The 20,741-nt window shown below is 42.1% G+C and overlaps 1 long non-coding RNA gene across 1 annotated transcript; it reads left to right on the top strand.

Moving 5' to 3' along the window:
* Positions 1 to 6,322: 6,322 nt before the first annotated feature.
* LOC144464359 (uncharacterized) lies at positions 6,323 to 13,587 on the top strand. Its single transcript, XR_013492085.1, has 3 exons — positions 6,323 to 6,449; positions 6,995 to 7,101; positions 11,934 to 13,587. It is a non-coding gene; the product is annotated as an uncharacterized LOC144464359 (long non-coding RNA).
* Positions 13,588 to 20,741: the final 7,154 nt, after the last annotated feature.

Genomic DNA, 20,741 nt, shown 5'->3' with positions numbered 1-20,741 from the left:
ACAGACACATTCAGTAGTTTTTTCATTCTTGAAATCTTACTAAGCTAAAGGTCAGAGTGTCCATGTGAGTATTTTTTGTGTGTGATATTGTTTGAGCTTGGCGATGAAATGTTCCCATAAATCAGAGAAAGATATTCCTAATTACTAAATTAAGCAATTAATCATATTACACAACAACATTTATAAAGCACCAGTGTGTGTTCTCATGTGGAGAAAAAGGCACTAACAAACTGCTACTGTTGGTTAAATATGGTTGATTCACTTCAGCTTCCCCCCAGAGTAAACTTTTCTCTTTTAAGATAATTTGTTATGGTTGCACACTGAATCAGTGGTGACTGATAAAGTGGATGCATGTTTACTCCGCGTCTGTGTGCTCCACTTTCCTCACACACTTCAAAGGCAGGTCAGGTGAAATGACCATCTCCCCATGTGTATGGATGTGTAACGCTCACTATATCAGATGGGGCACAAATTAAAGGAAAAACCTGAGGAACAGAATGGAGAAACATATCGAATGCAGATGCTTCACTGCAGATGGGCTCACTGAATGGTCTGGTGAGTATGAAAATGATGTGAATAAAATGTTTTGGCCTTTAAAGCCACCTGATCTCAACACAGCATACACCATAAAATATTTTGGACCAACATGTAAGACAATGCTCTCCTCCACAGCGCCAAAACACCAAATGATATATTGTTAAATCTGTGGTTGTTTCTATGTCATGCGTCCTTTTACATCTGTCTATGTTTGTTTTTCTTTCTATCTGCTGTAAGTAGGTCTCTTTTTGCGAAAGAGATCTTGATCTCAATGAGATTACCTGATCAAAAAAAGTTCCCCAGACTTGGCAAGGAACATTGTACTGCTCTGTAGGCTTGCACTGGCCTGACTCCATACTAAGAGAACTGAAACATGAAGTCGACAATCGGCCATTGGTCAATGTTGACTTGTTTTGCAGTGTGTCCTGCACTGTTGGAACTTGTCAGCCCTCATTAGCCCTTGTTGCCTGTTGTTTGCCTGCATGTTGAATCGACGTCGGAGACGGCAGAGCCCATCGATGAGTGAAATCACTCAGACTGGCAGTTCAATTCAGTGGACAGCAAGAGAAACAAAAGTGAGAAACACAAACAAAGTTAAATGGAAACAAACTTGTTATATAAGGTAAGATTATTTTTCTAGCTATTGAGCTTTTTAGCAGAAACAATTTTTTATTGTTAGTGTATCGTTTGCTGAATATGCTTTGCTCTTTTAGCATCCGGTTGTGTTGTTACTGTGCTAACTGGCTAACTAGCCTTGAATCTGTCCTGTTGGTTTTCCGGTTTCCCTTTTGGGATGACAAATACAGACTACTGCGGCCTGCTGGTATGGACAGTTATTTCCTCTCATACAGGTGCAAAACATACCTGCTAGTTGGCCATTGGCTCTAGTCTTTGCGTTATGTTCAGGTGCAGCCCTTTGACTGAGACACCACTAGTTCTTTGATGTCGATTTGTGTGTCTGAGCCTTAAGATACTTCATGTTGGTTTTTCCTTTAATTTGTTGTGCATCTGTATGTGTTAGCCCCTGTGATAAACTGTCCTGTGAGTCCTGTCACAGTCTCTTGCATGAGATAGGCTCCAGCCCCTCATGACCCTGAACAGTTTAAGTGCTTTAGAAAATGAATGGATGGACAGGCTTTTATTAGCCTGTTAAAGCGAAACAATTCCTGCAGAAAGCCGGCCTACATGAGACCCAGCAGCACCAAAGTCACCATAAAACAAACCGAATACAACACATCAACACACACTGCTGTAACAAACAGCATACATAAACCCTGATGATGCATTGTTGTTACACTGAGTAGGAGCTCCATCTAGGTTTTATGTCGTATCAGACTGCTCATGGCAGAGCTGGGTGGTGTGACAGGCTGAGAGAGGAACCAGTTATGAGGCCTTCTGCCCTTTTTTTATGCATGTGAGATCCTTCAGACCTCACTCACATTACCTTGTAAGAAGTTTGAGGTGGTGAGATTTATACTCTAGCCTTGCTGTGGTCTTCATCGAGGGTGAAATACTGATCACAAGTAAAAAGGAGTGCTTTTACTACATTTTTACAAGAGTGCTTTTTAGAAGTATTTCAGAAATGTGTCCAGGCAAGATGAGAAACCTGGCACCAGCGTGCCTAAACGGTTTAAGCACAGCATGTCTTAGTGGTGGCATTTCAGCTGTTAGCGCTCAGTGTGTGGAGCAGGAGCATAAATATAGGGTATGAATACACTTATGAACACAATACCCTCCTCCTATGCAGCACATGTGCTTCTCAGATTCCACTTATCCAGCTGTTAACGTTTGGAGGGGTTTGGTCCGAACATGAGTAAAAAAATACCTCATATTCATCACCTTAATTCAAAAAGTCAAATGCTAATGTGTTCCTAGTTTGTAGGCAGTGCCTTTAGCTGCCACGCTAGTTTGATTTCCTTATGGTTCTTTTAACCTGGCAGTGTTTTGTGTTTTGTTTTTATCACTTTGGTTGGAAATTCATAATGTTATACAAACCATTTTCATATGTCAAAAAAGCCTAGCTGTAGCTGCAGCATGCATTTTATACATCCTGACCCCTCACAAAGACACGGACAATAGCTGACATGCCTGCTCCGTCCCTCCCACTCCACTAGACCTTTGTTATGTAGCTGATGTGTGGAAGTAGTACAAAAAGAGATGACAGCTTTAATGTGAAGAAGAATAATGTAATATCAGTGTGTTCCCAGAGCCAGGGCTGGTTCTGCTCTCCATTTACTGATCACCCAGCTTTCAGGAAACCCTGTCTGGCATATTTTAAAGCAAATATCTGCCCTTATTATCGCTGCCTTTGGTGTAATGAAGCTGACAAGATAATACTGTCACACAGTCTAATAAGAAGACACAGTCGACTGGTTTGTTGTAATTCATCGCCTTTGTTCTGTTCTCGCTCCTGTCTTTCCTCCTGCCGCCCACTCTTTCATGATTGTTTTGGTCATGATGATATCTCTTTGAAAATGAGAAGTAAAGGGGACAAATCAGGCCTGTTCAGTCTTTAGCATCTGTAGCCTCAGTAGCTACTGTCTCTTTTATGATCCCCCCCCCCCCCCCCCCCCCCCCCCCCCCCCTGTCTACCACCCCCTGTTTCATATACGGCCCCTTCTATAGCTCATTCCTACTCACACAAGTGCATAACACACACACACACACACACTCTAACACACAGCAACTTTATCTCATCTTTGCAACCACAACAGTATGATGAAGGAAAGCAGCGCAGCTCCATCTCTGAGAAATCAGCAACTGTGAGATAATTCTGTAACTAATAAAGTGAAAGGAGGGGGGGGGGGCCTTTGATGGCTGAAGCTGAAAAGATATTTTATTTTTTTGTGTGTGGGATTTGCGATGTGTGATTCTATGGAGCGAGCTCGCTCCCCTGCTGCTAGGCTCTGGCTGGAAGCTGGCCCCCCTCTGGCTAATGTTATGGAGAATCGGAGGAATTTTATGGCTGTCTTTTCCCTCAGCCCCCTTTTTTCTTTTGTTCCCCTTTGAAGAATGACTTTAGACATTTTATTTACATATTTAACCATGGATGAAAGAAATGAAGGGTGAGGAAGCAAAGCTCCTTGGATTCTTAAGGGAATTTTGATCAGTAAAAATGAGTTGAAGCTAATACATTTTTGTTTGCGTAGTCTGAAATTAGGTGGGCATCAAACATGCCACTCTGATGGTGACATTTCTGAAATTGACGCCATCAGTTCTTTGATGGGGAAACATGATCCGCCTAAACCAACTCTGTATCAGTAAGAGTAATCATAGTATTTTCCCTTAATTGCTGCGGTTGGATGACTCGCATGCTGTTCCAACATGTGAGGTATGCTATGGGAGAGATGGGGGACGTTTTAGACATGTTTGGCATTGTTGTCGGCGTTGAAAGGGCATGTTGATTAAACGTACGGGTGGGGTAGGGCTATAATCTTCTTAACCAAGGCCCTCCTCTTCTCTTTCAGAGGGCACAATGAGAAGAAACAACACACTCAGTTGGAGGTGAGACTATTTGTCCACATGCCCTGCACATTGTCCAAGGATTCTGTTCTCCCTCCTGATCGCATGCATTCAGCGTTTAGCTCAGGATGATCCTATTTATCAACATAATCTGTTATTTTCTCTCTTATTGCCACTCTGCAAACTGTGAAGGGTTGGTACCAAAAACCCAAAAAAGATGATGGGAAAGCATCTGACCATGGACAGTAAGGAACATAATAGTAAAATCATGTTTTGAAAGGATAATGCTTGAATATTAAAGCAAAGTCTTTCCTATCGCTGTTTAAAAGATCTTTTTTTTGCAACTGTAGGCAAAGATAATTCTGTGAAATATCATTCATGGTATTTTTCTGTCCTGTTTGAAATGTCTGAGCTTTAATAAGAGCACCAGTTTTAGTAAAGGGTCAGACGTTTTGAGGAAATGCATATGAATCAAGCAATTAATAATTGAAGAGCCCTGTCAACATCAAAGCCTGCAGTATTCTTTGCTCATATGGTTTAAATAGTTCAATAAAGTAACTTATTAATGAGGACTAATTTGTCTCACTCTTCTTTTCACTTTGCTCCATTAAAAGCTGCTTTGTTTCACTGCTGTTATTATGGGTAGAGTCCCATCAGTTGAAGGTTAACCCGTTGACCTCATTCATTGTGTATTGTGGTTGATAAGAGGAAGTTACTGCGTTATTGCAACCTTTTAAGTGTTTATAGAGTAGATTAGTATAATTATAAGGACGGTTAGCCTTTATATGAGCGGGGAAGCTGTCAGCCAATCTGCAATAAACAGCGTTGTAATGAATTTTGTTTGTTACGAAGCCCAGTAACATCTGGACTGAGGCTGCTTTGAAACAGCAATATTAGTTTAGTGGAGTGTTCTTACATCATACTCTTTCATGTGGTGGTCGTTTAATAGCAAAGAGAAGAGGAAGGGAGGAAGAAGTGGTGGAAGAGGAGGAGGAGGAGGAGGAGGAGGGGAGGAGGAGGGTTGTTGGAGTTCAGCAGCTTGAGATGAAGCAATGAACCAAAACAGTAACAGTCAACTGCTTGAAAAACGCATTTTTGTTTTAGAAAGTCACATCAGACCCAGCGGAGACGTTTGCGAGAGCTGGTTCTGCAAAGTTCTTTAAAACATGAGAGCGATTAGTGGTCATTATAGATGTAGGGGGGGTAAAAAAGTCAAAAACATTTTATTGCCTGCATCGGTGAAGGACGCTGATGGCAATATTATTACCCGAGGTCCTCGTGGGGGCACTTGAGTGTGAATTGCTAATCAGGAAGGCCTTCTCTGGTCTAATCCCTCTTTGAGTGGCCGGCCCGGAATCAGCGCGTCTGGGGAGACTCCCCACTGCTTCTGGCTCTGGAGGCTCCATTCAATAGCACAGCCCTCCTGTCCCATTCCCACAGTCCCCTCACACTGTGCATTGCAGCCATGCATGTGCGCACACACACATGTGCACACACACCCACACACACACACATCCTCCTCTAACCAAATTAGATTAGACCCTTCCCTTTCTCCCCAGCAAGGCGCTGGTCTTTTCTCTGCCCGGTCATTTATCCTACCCGCTTTTGTCTCTGCTTTATAAAAGAGAAACAAATTCCCAAACAACTCCGCTCCTAAGAATGCACTGGTTTGGAAGAGGATGAGGGAAGGGCAGACATCTTTAGCAGACCTTAGGTGATGCTATAATATCGCCATCCCTTTGGTGTGTCAGCTCTAATGATGTGTGGGGGAGAAGAGTGGTGTGGCAGAGCAGTGAGAACAACGCCAGCTGTGCATCCTGTCAACCTGTTACCCCACAACAACACTGAGCCGTTTCTGACAGCAACACTAAGGATCTCTTTATTGTGGCCCCCTCGCTAACATTGTCCAACATTTGCTCTGCTTGGCCGTAAATCCTCCCTGACTAGAATAGATAAAGTGCAGTTGGCGAACTGTCTGCGTGAGACGTTGTGCACCAGTGTGTCCGAGTCCTGCAGTATTAGTTGTTTTGATTCGTTGTATCTTTATTCCTTGTAAACCAGTAATGGACACTGACGCATATAGGCAAAATAAAGGCCTCTTTTGAAAGGGTCTTTTGTAAGAAAGCCCTGGTGGAAGCTTATTCCTCCTGGTTCAATGTGCAGCCAAGCTATCCCAAAAGCAGCAAATTGAGATCAAAGCAAAATTAAAGCTGACTCGTTCAAAGCAAGATAAAAATGTGTGAGCCTGCAGCAATATTTTCTCTATTGATTTCCTCCTTTGCTTGCACTCCGTGGGACTGTGCTGGCTGTGCTGTGCTCAGCGCCAACATCGGAGACTCTAAGGCTGCTGAAGGGAGAAAGGAAATGACTATCGATACAGACAGAAAAACACTGTCATAATGATCAGGGATAAACGGATTTCACACAGCGCTCGAGATCTAAGTGATTGGGTAACTTTTCATTGCCATCCAAATCTGTTTTCACTTTGCATTAAGACGCAGGGAAGAATAATGAGAACATCTAATGGCAAGCATGAGAGTGGCATAAAGAGCGAGCATGGGAACAGCATTGTCTTGTGCTGTTATTAGCTGTGATTCTCTGGATAGAAGCAGGCGTGTTGAGCCAAGTTTTGTCATTGTCTTCTCATCCGGTTGCATGGATCTCTTTTTTAAGGAACCACATGTGGAGCCTATCTCTCTGAAGTTTATTTAGATTCGCAAGAACACTGAAGAGCGTCTTTCACAGACATTTCTCTGGCCGTTTTTTATTTGCTTTTATGTTCAGCGCTAGTACAAAGAAACAGGCACAGATGAAGTTTTCTCAGTGCCGCACAGCAGATAACTGCACATTGGAAAGTTGTCAGCTTTAATTAGAGAGAGCTAGCTCCAATGTGATGTTCCAATAATAACACAACAGCAAAGAAAATGTCTTTGTTATGTTGAGCTCAAATCTGGGTAATTATGGGTAATTTACCGACGCTCTACTTGCGCTGCAGGTTGTCGGCAAGGTGTGAAGGCATGAGTGAAGGTGCAGGTGAAGGATTCAGCTCTGTGTTTGAAGTCCTGAGAGGGATTGACAAGCCTTGCAGTGAAACCTGAGCAGGTATGAAGACAAGCTGGAACAATCAGTGTCTGCAGACACCCCAGACCAAGAGTGTTTCTCTCTTTCTGATGTAATTCTCCTCATGTTGGATCTTTACACAGTCTTGCACATCAATCCTTATCTACAGTAGAACAATGCAGCAAAAGATGTCGGAACGCTGATAAGAAATCTATAATGTCTGTCAGTCGACACTGGAGGCTTCAACGACCTGACAAAATATGAAGTCTCTTTGTTTTCCCGCGTCTCATGCAAGAGTGCATTTGCACATCTTTTACGCTCTCTTCACCTTTCTGTTGTGAGGTGTAACACCTGGGCGAGCTGAAAAGGAACATGAATCAAGCTGAGGAAAATGTCTTTTAATCTGTTTCAGATATTGTTTCATAGCTGTAAGCAGTCTTACCTCATCTGTGAAGCTTCCTCTTCAGACAGAGGGATCACTGTATCTGTAGGCATTCCTCAGGCTCAAATATCAAAACAGCACTAAATAACCTGTCATTCTCCCTCCCCTGAACATAGACGTTGCTGCGTGATCAAGCTTGTGGTCCATGTTTTGAGGGAAAATCACCTTACAATGGTACAACCTCTGAACTTTAAAGGTTATACCGTTGTGGAGTAACAGACAAAAACAGTGTAATACTTTCTGAAAGTTGAGGCGTAATCTGGAATAAAAAAAGCTTTTATTAAGTAATCTTTATATCTACAGTTCTGGATGCAGTAAACTGGCTCAGAGATAATATAAATGATAGCAGTACAAATATCTTGTTTTCACACATTTCAGCCCTTGTCAAAGCGACAGCTGTTGGTAACCCAGTTATGGAATGTGCCTGTGGGTTTTTTCTTCCCTCCTCTTACACTCTGAGCAAGTGTAATGGCTGTTTGACTTCTAACTGTTGGTGTTCAAGAGATGTCCCAGACAGTGATATCAAAGTTAATACCAAGTGATTTCCATTCCACATCAGTGCCTCCTGAGTGATCGCATGGGGAACCTGTGACGGATCCAACACTGTCAAAAGAAAAGCCACCACAACAGTCAGTCAAAACTCGTCCTGTTTGACACACATTTCATATATCCTGTTTGATATGCTTTAGTTTTATCTCCAAAGTATGCAGGATATATATCTTTGGGGAAGGGCTGTTTTTACTATGATTAAACAACACATGAGACAATATGCATTTATCTCCATCTATCACACAAACGCATATTCCTTTTACTGCTTTATAGGTCATGCAGACGAGACCATCGCTGCCTCTTGTTACGCGGATTTTGAAACAGAGGCTTTAGTAGAGAGATTTAAAAGCAGTTTTATTGGGGATGTCTCCGATAAGAAGCCAGTGACTTAAGCAAAGATGAAGTGCACGCTGAGTGTTTAAAGATGGCTGTTGTTACGATGTACAAGAGACCAGTGCAGATTGGGTGTGACAGACTCAGGCCAGGTTTGAGCTCTTAAGCTCGTTAGCAAAAGCATTCATGGACGAAAGCTCAGAGCTGTTCTTTGTCTGCCTTGTAAAACCACTATTATTTCATTTAAAACAAAGTTTCTTAGTACAAACTGTCATGGCAACCCAGTCAAGGGGAGTTCATGTCTTTGGCTACAAGTGTGTTCAGAATTAAACAGATTTTCACCTAACTTTATGAAGTTGAGTGAAATGTTGGCTGAAATGCTGGACAACAATCTGTATACAGTGGCTGCTGCTATAGTGACTTCTTGCATGTGTCCACATAGCGTCTCTCTTTGGCAGAAAGCAGGGCGCTGGGGAATGCTTTGTTAAAAAAAAGTGCCACTGCACTTGAATTTTGTTTCTATGACAACAATATCTTGACATCAACATTCGCTAAGTAGCTAACGTAATGCTACATTAGAGGTCTGCAGTGGGATTGGGATTCTGCGTGTGCCGTGGGTCATCAATAAAACAAACAAAAAAAAAAATGCGGGTCTCAAAGATTAATTGACATAAAGGACGGAGACATCAACAAGTGACATGCAAAAGGTAACATATATGTAATAACACTGAATCCCTGACACATCAGAATAACTGTAATTATGAATTTAATTTTGCACTAGAACATATTTTGCTGCTTATTACCTGCAGTTATTCATTCATTTTCTGTAACCGCTTATCCTGTTAGGGGTCCCGGGGGGGCTGGAGCCTATCCCGGCTGACATTGGGCGAGAGGCAGGGTACAGCCTGAACAGGTCGCCAGACTATCGCAGGACTGAAACACAGACAACCACTCACACTCACATTCACACCTACGGACAATTTAGAGTCACCAATTAACCTGCATGTCTTTGGACTGTGGGAGGAAGCTGGAGTACTCAGAGAAAACCCACGCTGACACAGGGAGAATATGCACACTAGCACAGAAGGGCTCCCCCACCCATATATGGTCAGAATGTTTGCTTGGTGGGCGGGAGCTGAAACACACACCCTGTAGGAATGGGTGCCAATAGAAAACACTGCGGGAGCAGGCAGTGATGGTAAGAAATCTAGCAGGAGTGGGACAAGGAAAACAGTCCCGCATAAGACTCTTCATTACATTGACAGAGAGTTAGCTATATAGTTAAAAACAAGATTATAACATGTATGGTGATAAATGCACAACACACACCAGCAACATTCAGTGCTCTTGCCAATCTGCCAATCAAACATCTGCAAATACTTTTTTTCTGTCTTTGTTGTGATAGTTTGATATAGCTCAGGAAAGACAGTAAATGAAGGAGTGGCAGGGACAACACCAGTGCCAGTTGTTGTGAAAGTCTCTTTTCACAGTGTAGCACGACATAGCTGCTGGGCGCTAAGCATTTTCTGTAGACAGCTGCATGTGGCCATACACACTCTCTCCTGTCTAGGAGAATCTGAAGACGCCGGCACTCAGAAAAAAATGTTATGTTGACAGAGGCCCTCAAAACAATAAATATGTGGAAAATAAACTTTCTTTATGAGACTTAAATGGAACAATGGATACCATTGTTATATCTGTCCCATAAATATAAGACTACAGCCAGCAGCAGCTTAGCAGCAGAGCAAACTGGGGTACGGGCTCTGTCTAAAGTTTTGCTAAGGTAAGCTAATCTGCTCCTAACTGTAGTTCAATCAGGAGAGACACGTTTTTTATGGTAAAAGAATATTTGGGATGGAGAAAAATGTGAAAGGGTGAGCACGAGAAAGGTCTACCTGATTGAACTTATGCTGAGCTTCATTTGAGACAACAAGGGAGGCTGAACTTCCCCTAAAACTTCATAAAAGATGGGGCGTCGGTAGCGTAGTGGATAGTGCCGGCGCCCCATGTACAGAGGCATTCAAATCCGACTTGCAGCCCTTTGCTGCATGTCAGTCCCCACTCTCTCTCTGTCTCCCCATTTCACACTCTGTCCTGTCATTAATGGCAAAAAGCCCACAAAAATAATCTTAAAAAAAGAAAAAGTCATAAAAGAAATGGTCAAATATGCACTATTGAATTTACATTAACATAAGAATTTACATTGCATTAAACGTGTGCTAGGATACGTTTAACATCATGACTATGATGTTCAAATGTCAGCTGTTTATCACCAGTTTTCAAACACAACCTCCCTGCCATACATTCCTGTGTCAGCACGGTGGACGCGGAGCCTCCAAGCATTCCTATGAGACAGCGCTGAGCTGGTTTTTTTCATGCAGCAAAGCAAGACGGTCATTGGATAAATGCGATAAAATCGTCACTTCCAAGGAGGCTCAGCTTCCCTGGGACCTAATGGAGCAGTAGGCGGGAGAGGAGGCTTGGTGTATGCATGATGACTGGAGTCTAGGAGTTTTGCTGTGGTTGTATGGCATGAGTGTGGTTGAAAAACAGCTTCAATTAAATGTTCCTTTTATATGACAAATTTTATGACGTAAACCAGCAGCCGCCACTGCTCCTCATCTAAATCTCCCCAAGACAGTGAATAAGCATTAGCGCTACCCCAACTAAGAATTATCCTGGTTGACCAATAGTTGTCATTTAGGGCCATTAGTCAATGAGTCACCTGCATGTTTATGATATTAATTTAATTATTAAATGATATATTTTGGGCGGGGCAACACAATGATTTCAGTTTAAGGTGTGAGAAAGAATAGTATCAGTAACATTGTTAACACTGTGCTACATTACAGAGAAATACAAAACCGTACTAATGAACCTTCATTAATATAGGCCTATATTTTATCTAAGTGCACGTCACACATTGAGCGAGCCGCCTGTTAAAGATGCTGTCAGCAAAGCAGTAATGATCGTGCTAAGTGGCTAATGGGCATGTAGCTACTTACATGTTTAAGAGGATATGTCGTGCTTGATTGGAAAAAGTTTACCTGCAGAGTTTACATAATCACCTTGGGTTCGTCCTTCGCCTTCTTGAAATCATCCCACACTTTGGATTTCCTGTCTGTCATGTTATTAATTAATAGTAAGAAACAACGCAGGTACCAGGCCTATAAATTAATGTGACTCCTGTCTGAATGCTAAGCATGGTCACTTCCTGTGTCTGTCCTTTTTTTTCACATATTTGTTTATTAATTTGGACTAAAGGTGTATGTAGACTGACTGTGTTTCATCTGAACACCACGTAACTTTGTTGTTTTTTCATTGATGTTCGTGTTGTTCATGTAATGGACAGTATTTCAAAACTGAGATGTGTTTGTGTCTGTTTGTGCATGTCGTAACCTCTTTCTGCTGTAACAATCTATATAACCTCCAGATTCTTCCTATCATCTACCAGATGTTACCACAATGATGATGTGTGAACATCACTAGAAGGACAGCAGCCTTTTCCATGCTTGCATCCAATTATTATTCTGTTTCATCTTCACTACAGATGTTGAGAGGATCTGCGCCTTCATTCGCCTGAGAGCAAGACCAAAAGGAGGGTAAAGCAAACTTGTGTGTCTCAAGTGCCGTCTTGAGTGTCAGTGCTGTTGACAGTGTGGGTTCAGAGTCAGCAATGTTAGCTGTCTAAACAGGGTGACAGCGGACGGCCCACTGTAGTGCAAATAGGTCAGCAGGAGTGAAAGTGGACACCAGCTCGGCTGGACCCCTGTCCTCTGAGAGTTGACACAACCTTGTTGGTGCCCCCCCTTCCAAACACCCAACTCCTCTCCCTTGTGACGACTGACACCCTTGTCCCCTATCCTCTCGCTATCACCATAAAGAATAGGACAAGCTGTCACCACCATGACCCTCTCTGTCTGGACAAACAACTGCAGCCTCTCTACGTTTCAGCGTCTGTTTCTCTCTCACCTCCTCGCCCTCTGTGTGTTTGACAGAGAGGCTGGTGTTTCAGGTTCAGGATGTTTCCATTAGCACCTTTTGGTGAAGCCCTTTCATCCAGCCGTCACAGCCCTTGTGATCTGACCACAGTTGGGCTGTTAACCTGCCGCTGTGACGACGTCAAAGAAGACAGACCCGACATCACTGGGAGGAAGTCCTTAGTTCAGCAAGAACTCCTTTTGTTTGCTCCCTTTCTAATAATTGTTTGCTCTGCTGTCTGGAGGTGTTTGTTTATGCCTGTTGACATTTTGCTCAGTGTTGACATCTGATATGTGTTAGCAGTATCTGTCATTCCTGAGTGCAGTACAGTCCATGGTGAGATGTAATGCTTGACATTGTTGTTTTAGATCAGAAGTATGAGGATAACATTTCTTGTTGGCATCCTTACAAGCATTTTATTTTATCATTTACATGTTCACACAGTATAGCAGAGTCAGAATAATCTGTGCTCAACTGGTAAGTCACCGCAATCTCTCATTCAGCATTTCTTTTATCAGTCTTTCTGAGAAGTGTCTTGGGTTTACTGTTCATATTCTGAGATAAATTAGGATCAGCTACTCCACCTGCCATTAAAAGTTAAAACCTTCCTGATTTTCACAAACGATGCAAAATCACTTCATCATATTTGGTTTCATCATTATTATTTCATTATTATAATAACTTCATCTGCATTTCCAGCCACCATTTTTTTCCGCATGAAGAAACCTGAGTAGAAATGCCTAAAGTAGGGGGGAGAAAGATATCACAAAAAAAGTTTTTACATTGGGTGGAAATTGGTGTATCAATAAAAGCAAAATGCAAAGAAGTGCAATAGAAACAGATTATGGCTGCTGTCAAATAGTTAAAAAAAAAAAAACGTATTATGTGTTTTTCTAAGCACTTTTCCTTGACCTCAATTGAAAACAAGCATGAAGTCAAGGAACGATGTGAAAGTGAATTCATAAGAACCAAGGAAATAAAAAACTGTGGTGCTAAGAGAATCCAACTGCACTTACACTGGGCTACTGTGGTGGATGTTATTGATGTGGGTCTGCTGTGGTGAAACTACAATGTTTGAAAAATGGATCACCAAAAGTGCATCTTACATACTTCACCCTGTGCATTCTTACCATGTTGTTTTATGCAAGCTATATAGGCTAACAACCCAGTGAAAACTAATACTTCATTACAAGGTTGAAAAAGAAAATGAAATATATGCTGCCAGTCACAAAAGGGAAATAAAATGGTTGTCATATTGAGAATAGTTCGTCACACTCACCCTCCTGTTCACGCAAATTTATCAACATGAATACAAATTGACCCTTCATTAAGTTTCACCCCCAGATGCAGACTGGTCAATCATAATGTAGCATCGGGCTGGCTCAGACCAGGTTCTGACAACAACACAGCTGTGCTCCATTAGATTTAATGCAATGGTTTGAGATTTCCTTCATTTTCAGGCAGGTTTAGATTTGGAGCTAAATGTTGTGCCTGGGGCACGTCATGTATTAATAATACTCGTTACATGGAGAGGTTGGAAAAAGATTTCTTCCCTGTTCCAAAACCAAAATCAAACCCTGAAAAGTGTAGGGTTAACTAGCTAGCTACTGAAGGTATAGCCTACTGAATGTATACATATGCTGCTTTTGCTTTTTAATGATTATAACAGTGAAAGACTGACCCTGCTGCACAGGAACCAGTGAAGAGAAGCAGGGAAACTTTGCTGTGTTTCATTGCATTGTGGACAGATGAACATTGTTTGACTTCCCCCAGGGATCCCTGCCTGTCTGGTTGCAGAGGTCCTGGCACACCTGCACACACTGGGATGCCACAGAACTGGATCAATATCGGTCAAGTTTCCCTTTATATTCATTGTCTTCTGTGTAAATCACCAGTGATGTGGTGGTTCACTTTTACACTGTGATCTGTAGCCTATAGTTTGGCTTTAGCTTCTAACTATCTTTGTCTTTCTAACCTGTTGTTGCTGCTGAGTCAGTTTGACATCCTGGATATATCCTTCAAGAGCATTATGTAGAACCCTCTGTCTGCTTCTCTCTGGAATCACTATTTTATTTTTCTAAAAATGTGATAATATTTTTAGAAAAAATATTATCACATTTTTAGAAAAATAAAAATGTGATAATATTTAATGTGATAATATTTCTTCAAGGAGTGCAGTTAGTTACAGTGTGGGCTCCATGCTTACTCCGACAGCTTTTTGGAGCCTCACAAAGGGGCGGGATCTAGCAAAAGGTTAGTTAGTGTGATTGTATAAAATAATAGCTGGATTTATGTAAGATAGGCATGGGTTTTTTTTTTCGTGAATGGCTGAATGGTGAATGGTCACTTAAAATGTTGCTGGCAAAAAACACTGTGGGATGGCATTATCTCCTGTCCTTTTGTAAAGGACGGTCCACTGTACCCTATGCCAAAGAGATAAAAGATGAAGCACCTTTCTTTAGCATAGAGAATTCGACCAGCTATTATCATGGTGGCCACTTCAAGACCTCTAGGTCATTTCAATCAGTTGGGAACCTTCCTAGGCAAAAAAGCAGACCTGATGTAGAAGAAGCATGTGACTTAAAATGTCCGTTGAAACTTCAGCTCCACTAAAGAGACTGAAATAGCAACAAACAAAAACATCAAATGTGTGTGATGCGAAGAGGAGGCTGTATAGTTCCCCAAATGACAAAATATGTGCAGCAAATATGTTGTATTTCCAACAGGTTTTCTGCATTATTATGTCATCTCATTGCACCCTCTTCTTCGGCATTTTAATAGCATTCAACTGGAGCATCCAACTGTGCATTAAATCTTTTTTTTCTTCTGTAGATTTTCAGAAAATTTGGTTAAAAATTTCACTACATTTGGAATGAAACATGTCATGTTTCTAATGTTTTAGCTGTAATCTCTGATTCTGATCTCTGATGATATGCTCTGCTGAACAAAATTATTATTACAGATCTATCTCAGCTAGACACGGCTTCTTGACTTGCCCATGGACTTTGTCCAAACTATATATAAAGATGCGTCTGTACTTCCTCCCAAAAATGTAGCCAAAATATTGTGGATACGTGTGCTGCCGTCTTGCCCTGGTGATGTCATTTCAAGCCAGAGATTGTGCTGTGGCAATCAGGAAGCGGAGCCGCAATATCAAGGTCTTGCCTGTGCACCTGTCTGACCCAAACATGAGCAGTGCCATTGATAGCGAGTACACAGATTGGCATTCGCAGCTGTCAATCATGACGTCAAACACCTTTTTATAGCATCAAATAACTAATTAAAACAAAACTTATGAGATAAACAAACAATTACATTAGTATGATAAGCACTGCCTAAAATGACAGAAACCACCTCTGAGAAAAATTTACAGGCCATGTACTTTGTTTTTGTTTTTTTGTTTTGTTTGCTACATCTTCCATCTGCTAACATGGAGGGGGTGATGTTTATGACCTATACTGCCACCAGTCACCACGGGGTGACAGAGATATTTCAGGTTCACTTTCAGGGAGCTGTCAGGTCGCAATGTGCCCTCATACTGTTCATATGATATCTAACGAATTAGCAGCCCATGAATGACATTGTGTACTTAAGATAAAGTAACGTACTTAAAGTAAAGCCATGTAAGCTTTATGTTAAGTACAACTAAAGTTACCTTAGTAAGTAAAGTTACTTTGGTTAGGTTTAGAAAAAGAATCAGGGTAACAACATACCTTAAAATAACTCAAAATTCACTTGGTTTCACATGGTTTTGAACATTGGTCTTCTGGGGGTAAGTCCTGTGTTGTTTGACCCATCCACCACTCTTACCTGCATCCTTACACAAACTTTTGGTCTTTATACTACTTCCTTCTCTACTCCAGTCACAGCCTTCCCAATTACATAGGTTGTACACAAATAACAAGTTCATGACTACATGGTTTATTTACAACTGTGGTTCATTACTTTTCGTACGTATACATACAAATATGAGAACAGCCTGCATGTTATCCATCTGTATATACAGGCATTGATTTTGTTAAGCTGGTCATGTTTAAGCTGAGCTGTCTTGGGCTTATGGAAAATGATTTTCAGTAAAGTTCATTGAAAACAGATATATTGAAAGCAATATGAGAATGTTTAAAATAAAAAAAAGAATTGTCCTCGAGACACAAAGAGTGAACCACATAACATACTGTTGAATAGTTTTATGTTCCAAGGCCGGGTTTTTAGTTATTAATGTTTTTACAAAGCTCAGTATGATTTTGACTGATGTTTTCTGGAATAGAATCTAAAAGTTACAGTTTCACTTTAGGTCTTTATAGTCACATGTGTTTGTGGTAGAGCTACATTAGAAACGGATTAAGCGTCTATAGTTATGAATAAGCCTGGCCTCTGCAGAGTAATGTGGGCTTCAACCAGTGATTTGTACCTTGCCAGACACTTTATCTCTCCTCATTGGCATCTAATAAGTCAAACCATTAAAATGATTAATCAAGTTCTCATTGAATACCAAGGGACATACTTCAATTGATGGGGCAAACAATTAATGGCATCCTGTTTATTTGAAGTGATTATACTGGGTTTGTTCCCATCTGCCTCATGGGAGGAAGTGACGTCCCTGGTGCAGATGCTGTTTGTCAGAAGTCAGAACGGTGAAGCAGTGAGCCAGCATGCAACAGAGGAGATTCAAGCAAACTGAAATAGAACAATGGCTCTTCCAAGCCTGTATCCTATTTCATAGGGAACAATGCCTAGTTTGTGGCACTTTTCCATACACATGAAAGACAAGCCATGCTTCTATAGCTATACACTGTACGCATTTTTGTGATATTTTGGTTCCATTTGTTTTGAAGTGTGTTAGGGGAAAGACAAGCCTCTGCATAGCATCAAATGCTTCACTCACTTTAAAGGATTTATGATGCGGATATAATCATTTAGTTCCAGACTCTGTTTTATTGCCTATACGTATGGTATATTTATGATTGGCTGCTGCGCCTCAGGCCCCTGCCTCATACAGTAGGCCCAGGACTGTTTGAGCAGCAGCTGCAGTGAATGACTTTACTTTTTATCCCAGCATTGTTTTGCAGTTTGCACCTACAGCTGTTTTTGGTATATTACAAATAAGATTAAATTCAAGACATTAAAAGGAGTCAGCACTAGAAATAGTTTAGTGACTGCTCCCATCTTTGTGAGGACCCCTCTGGCCAAACTGTGGTTTCAGGGGACTCCTCCTCCACTTATTGTCCAATGGCATGATTGTTTGTTGTCCTTGCGGTATTGTTTTCACTGTCACTTTTTGATCTTGGTTTATGGTCCCAGATGTTGGCAGAGGGGTGCAGTCCCACAGAAAAGACATTTCAGGGCTGCGTCTGATGTTCTCTGTGGTGTAGTGCTGCTAAAACAGCAAACACAGATTCCTCCCACTAAAACACCAAGCAGCCATAGGTCTGTACTGGAGAGAGATGTGGCCTGAGCCCGTGGCAACCTGTTTTGTTAGCCAAGTTAATAGCTTTTTATTGTTTTGCAATTGTTAACATAGATTCTGAGACACAGGAGATTTATATAAAAAACAAAAACAAAACAAAAAAAACATATCTACCAGTGGGTTTAGGCTACAGTTGTGGATGGTACCTGTTTTTCTACAGTGTGTTTTGCAGGTACTGTTGCTAACACTGTTGCTAACGCTGGGAATCCTGCACTCATTTCCCCTCTCTAGGTGACTTCCACCTCCACTCCTCTGGTTGCTGTCCGATTGATGTGAGGAGGCCACCCTGGTCTTTTTCTGCTTCTGTAAAGGTTAGGAGATGTGAATTAATCAGTTCTGTGTGTGCCCAGGGAAGAGGCAGCACAAAAGCATGTTGTGGGGGGTGAGATGGCCCCAGTATAGCTTCTTACCACCAATCAGCAGTGATAAAAAAAGAGGAGAGGGAGCCAGAGGCGGCAAGGGGAGTAGAGCTCCTCTGTAATTACAACATGGTCTTAAAAAGCAAATACCAAGCCCTAGCAACCTCAGCCGGGAGACAGAGAAAAAAGGGGGGGAAATAGTGGAGGGGAGGGGTAGAAAAAAAATAGGCAAGGGGAGTTAAGAAGCGCCACAGAGAGCGACCCTGCAATGACCTCGGCTCTCCAACAATCGTCCCCTGCCAGCTGGAGCCAGGGTTAGGGGCGAGAGCGAGGGGCCGGGCAGGATCCCCTCCGATTTATGACTGACTATAAGGCCCCTGAAAGAAACCCAATCACCCAGGATTCCTGCGCAGCATGACTCTGGCTAGAGAGAATAGATAGCCCAGGAGAGTGTGGGACTGGGGCTTCGGCAGCAGAGCCAACGGCTCATACACAGGCACTGACACAGAGGGCCACTTTACCAAGGGGAGGGCCAGTGGGCACTGGCTCTATTATCTGCAGCTCTCCGCATTGAGCATGATATCATTACACTGTGCCGACTCTAACCTCAGCTGCGTTCAACGACTGCCCAAACTCATCCTCTGAACTCTCTTTGTCCAACATATTTCACAACCTGGATTTACATGCACCCGGCTAATTGCTCTATCTGTCTAATTAGTAGAAATTTAATGGTTATTAAATTTCAACCTGCTATCAATGTAGAGTGGGAAAGAGAGAGGCAGGCTGAGAGTAGGGCATGAAAAGAAAGGGAGAAGGCAGCTGTCTTTTAAAGCGGGGTAAGACGCGCTTGGAGCTACCCCGCTGATCCATTAGCATATCTGAATGATCCTGTTCCTGCACAGCCACCACCACGCTGCAAGGTGGCACATCTGAAGAACGCGCCCTTTGAATGCGCTTGCAAGCTGGGGAAACTCTTATTTTTCAGCCCGTTTGAAAATCCGGAGACAACTTGATGTTTGAGAAGCCAACAAAAATAAAAGAGGGAGAGAAAAGGGGAGAGGGGAAGAAAAAAGTTTGAGGTTTTGAGGAGGACAGAGTTTTACAAGCTTTTTGAAGCTGGATACTTAATAATTCACTTGATGCTACAAGCAGCAGTGAGGCAGTATGGAAACACACTCATGCATGACAACAGTTTTCATCGCCTGTGCGTTGTCAAAAGAAAGTGTGTCACAACCCCTGGTTCAGGCAACAGAAATGTAGTATTTTGTGGAAAAGTGGCATTTCAGGGATCCTCAAAAGCAAACCAATGTTCGAAAATGGATTTCAGTAATTGTGTTCACGAAATTTAAAGAATTTAGTCCAGCATAAATTGATAATGTGAGCCACTGGCTTTACCTTCATGTTATCCCCTCACAGACTTACACGAAACAACTAAAATGATTCTCAAGTGGCTGCAGCTTCATGTTCAAAGCACCATTATAGTGCACTGACACTGAACCACCCGCCTTACACTGCAAAAGAATTTGCAACATGTAAATAATTATTAACAAAGTGTCACCGAAAACAGGTTTGGCTGGATGCATCCCTTTGGTGAGACACACCCAGTATGTGTTGCACAAGTAATACAAGCGGCTCTGAATGTGAATCTGAATGTTTTGAACGTATAATATATCTGTACATTCTGATCCTGATCTTATTTGGTAAATGTGTCAGAGCTTAGGGTTTTTTTCTTTCCCTTTTTTTTTTTTTTTTTTTTTTGATCAGCCTTGAAGTTGGTCTCCCCTCGGCCACAAAGCGGGCTTCTATTGACTGGTTCCAGGGAGCGTATTGATGGTTCCATAATTTGGGCACAGGAACACAAAAAGGCTGACCCCCGCTGGGCTCAGCACGACAGCCCAGTCAGCAGGGAGGCTTGCATTTATTAGCCTGGGAGAGGAGCTCCTGCAGAATTAAAGCACATTCACCCACCCATTGATCTCTGTCATGAAAACAATACTCGCCTCCCTCTCTGGCAGCGAGCTAGGCACTGCATGCTCTGAGGTAATTCGGCGGCCATAGAAAACAGGATGGCTCACACCCTCGGGCTCCAAGTAAACTATTTGAAAAGTGAGAGGAATAGGATAAAAAAAAAACTAAGCCATATTAGATTATCAATCCACCTGTCCAATTGTATTATGCCATGAATCGGGATGAATGGTGGCTGAATATGAATGCAGCTGTTGTGTGTGTGCTTCCAGGGTGCAGAAACCAGTCTTTGTTTTTTTGGCTGTGTTGTGACATGTTGAATGCTACTTTATGTGCCTCTGGAGGATTCTGAGCCCAGGTTTCCTCCATTTTACTGAAAAGCTATCTGTGGATTGGAGCATAGATCAGCTTTACGCAGCTTACTGAACTTGTTTTTACTTTTGGCTCCAGCATTATGGTCATATGAGAGGTGCAGCGCGTGGTTGCATAGCTTCTGTCTCTCCAAGGGATCTTATCTGCTGGCCAGTGGACAAGAGTAATACATGGGATACAGGCGAGGGGGAATTAGGGCAGTATGTTCCAACAC

This window comes from Epinephelus lanceolatus, chromosome 9, assembly GCF_041903045.1.
Source record: "Epinephelus lanceolatus isolate andai-2023 chromosome 9, ASM4190304v1, whole genome shotgun sequence".
In the NCBI taxonomy this organism is placed as follows: domain Eukaryota; kingdom Metazoa; phylum Chordata; class Actinopteri; order Perciformes; family Serranidae; genus Epinephelus; species Epinephelus lanceolatus.
Note: the sequence above shows the minus strand (reverse complement) of the source record. Positions and strands in the feature narration are given on the sequence as shown.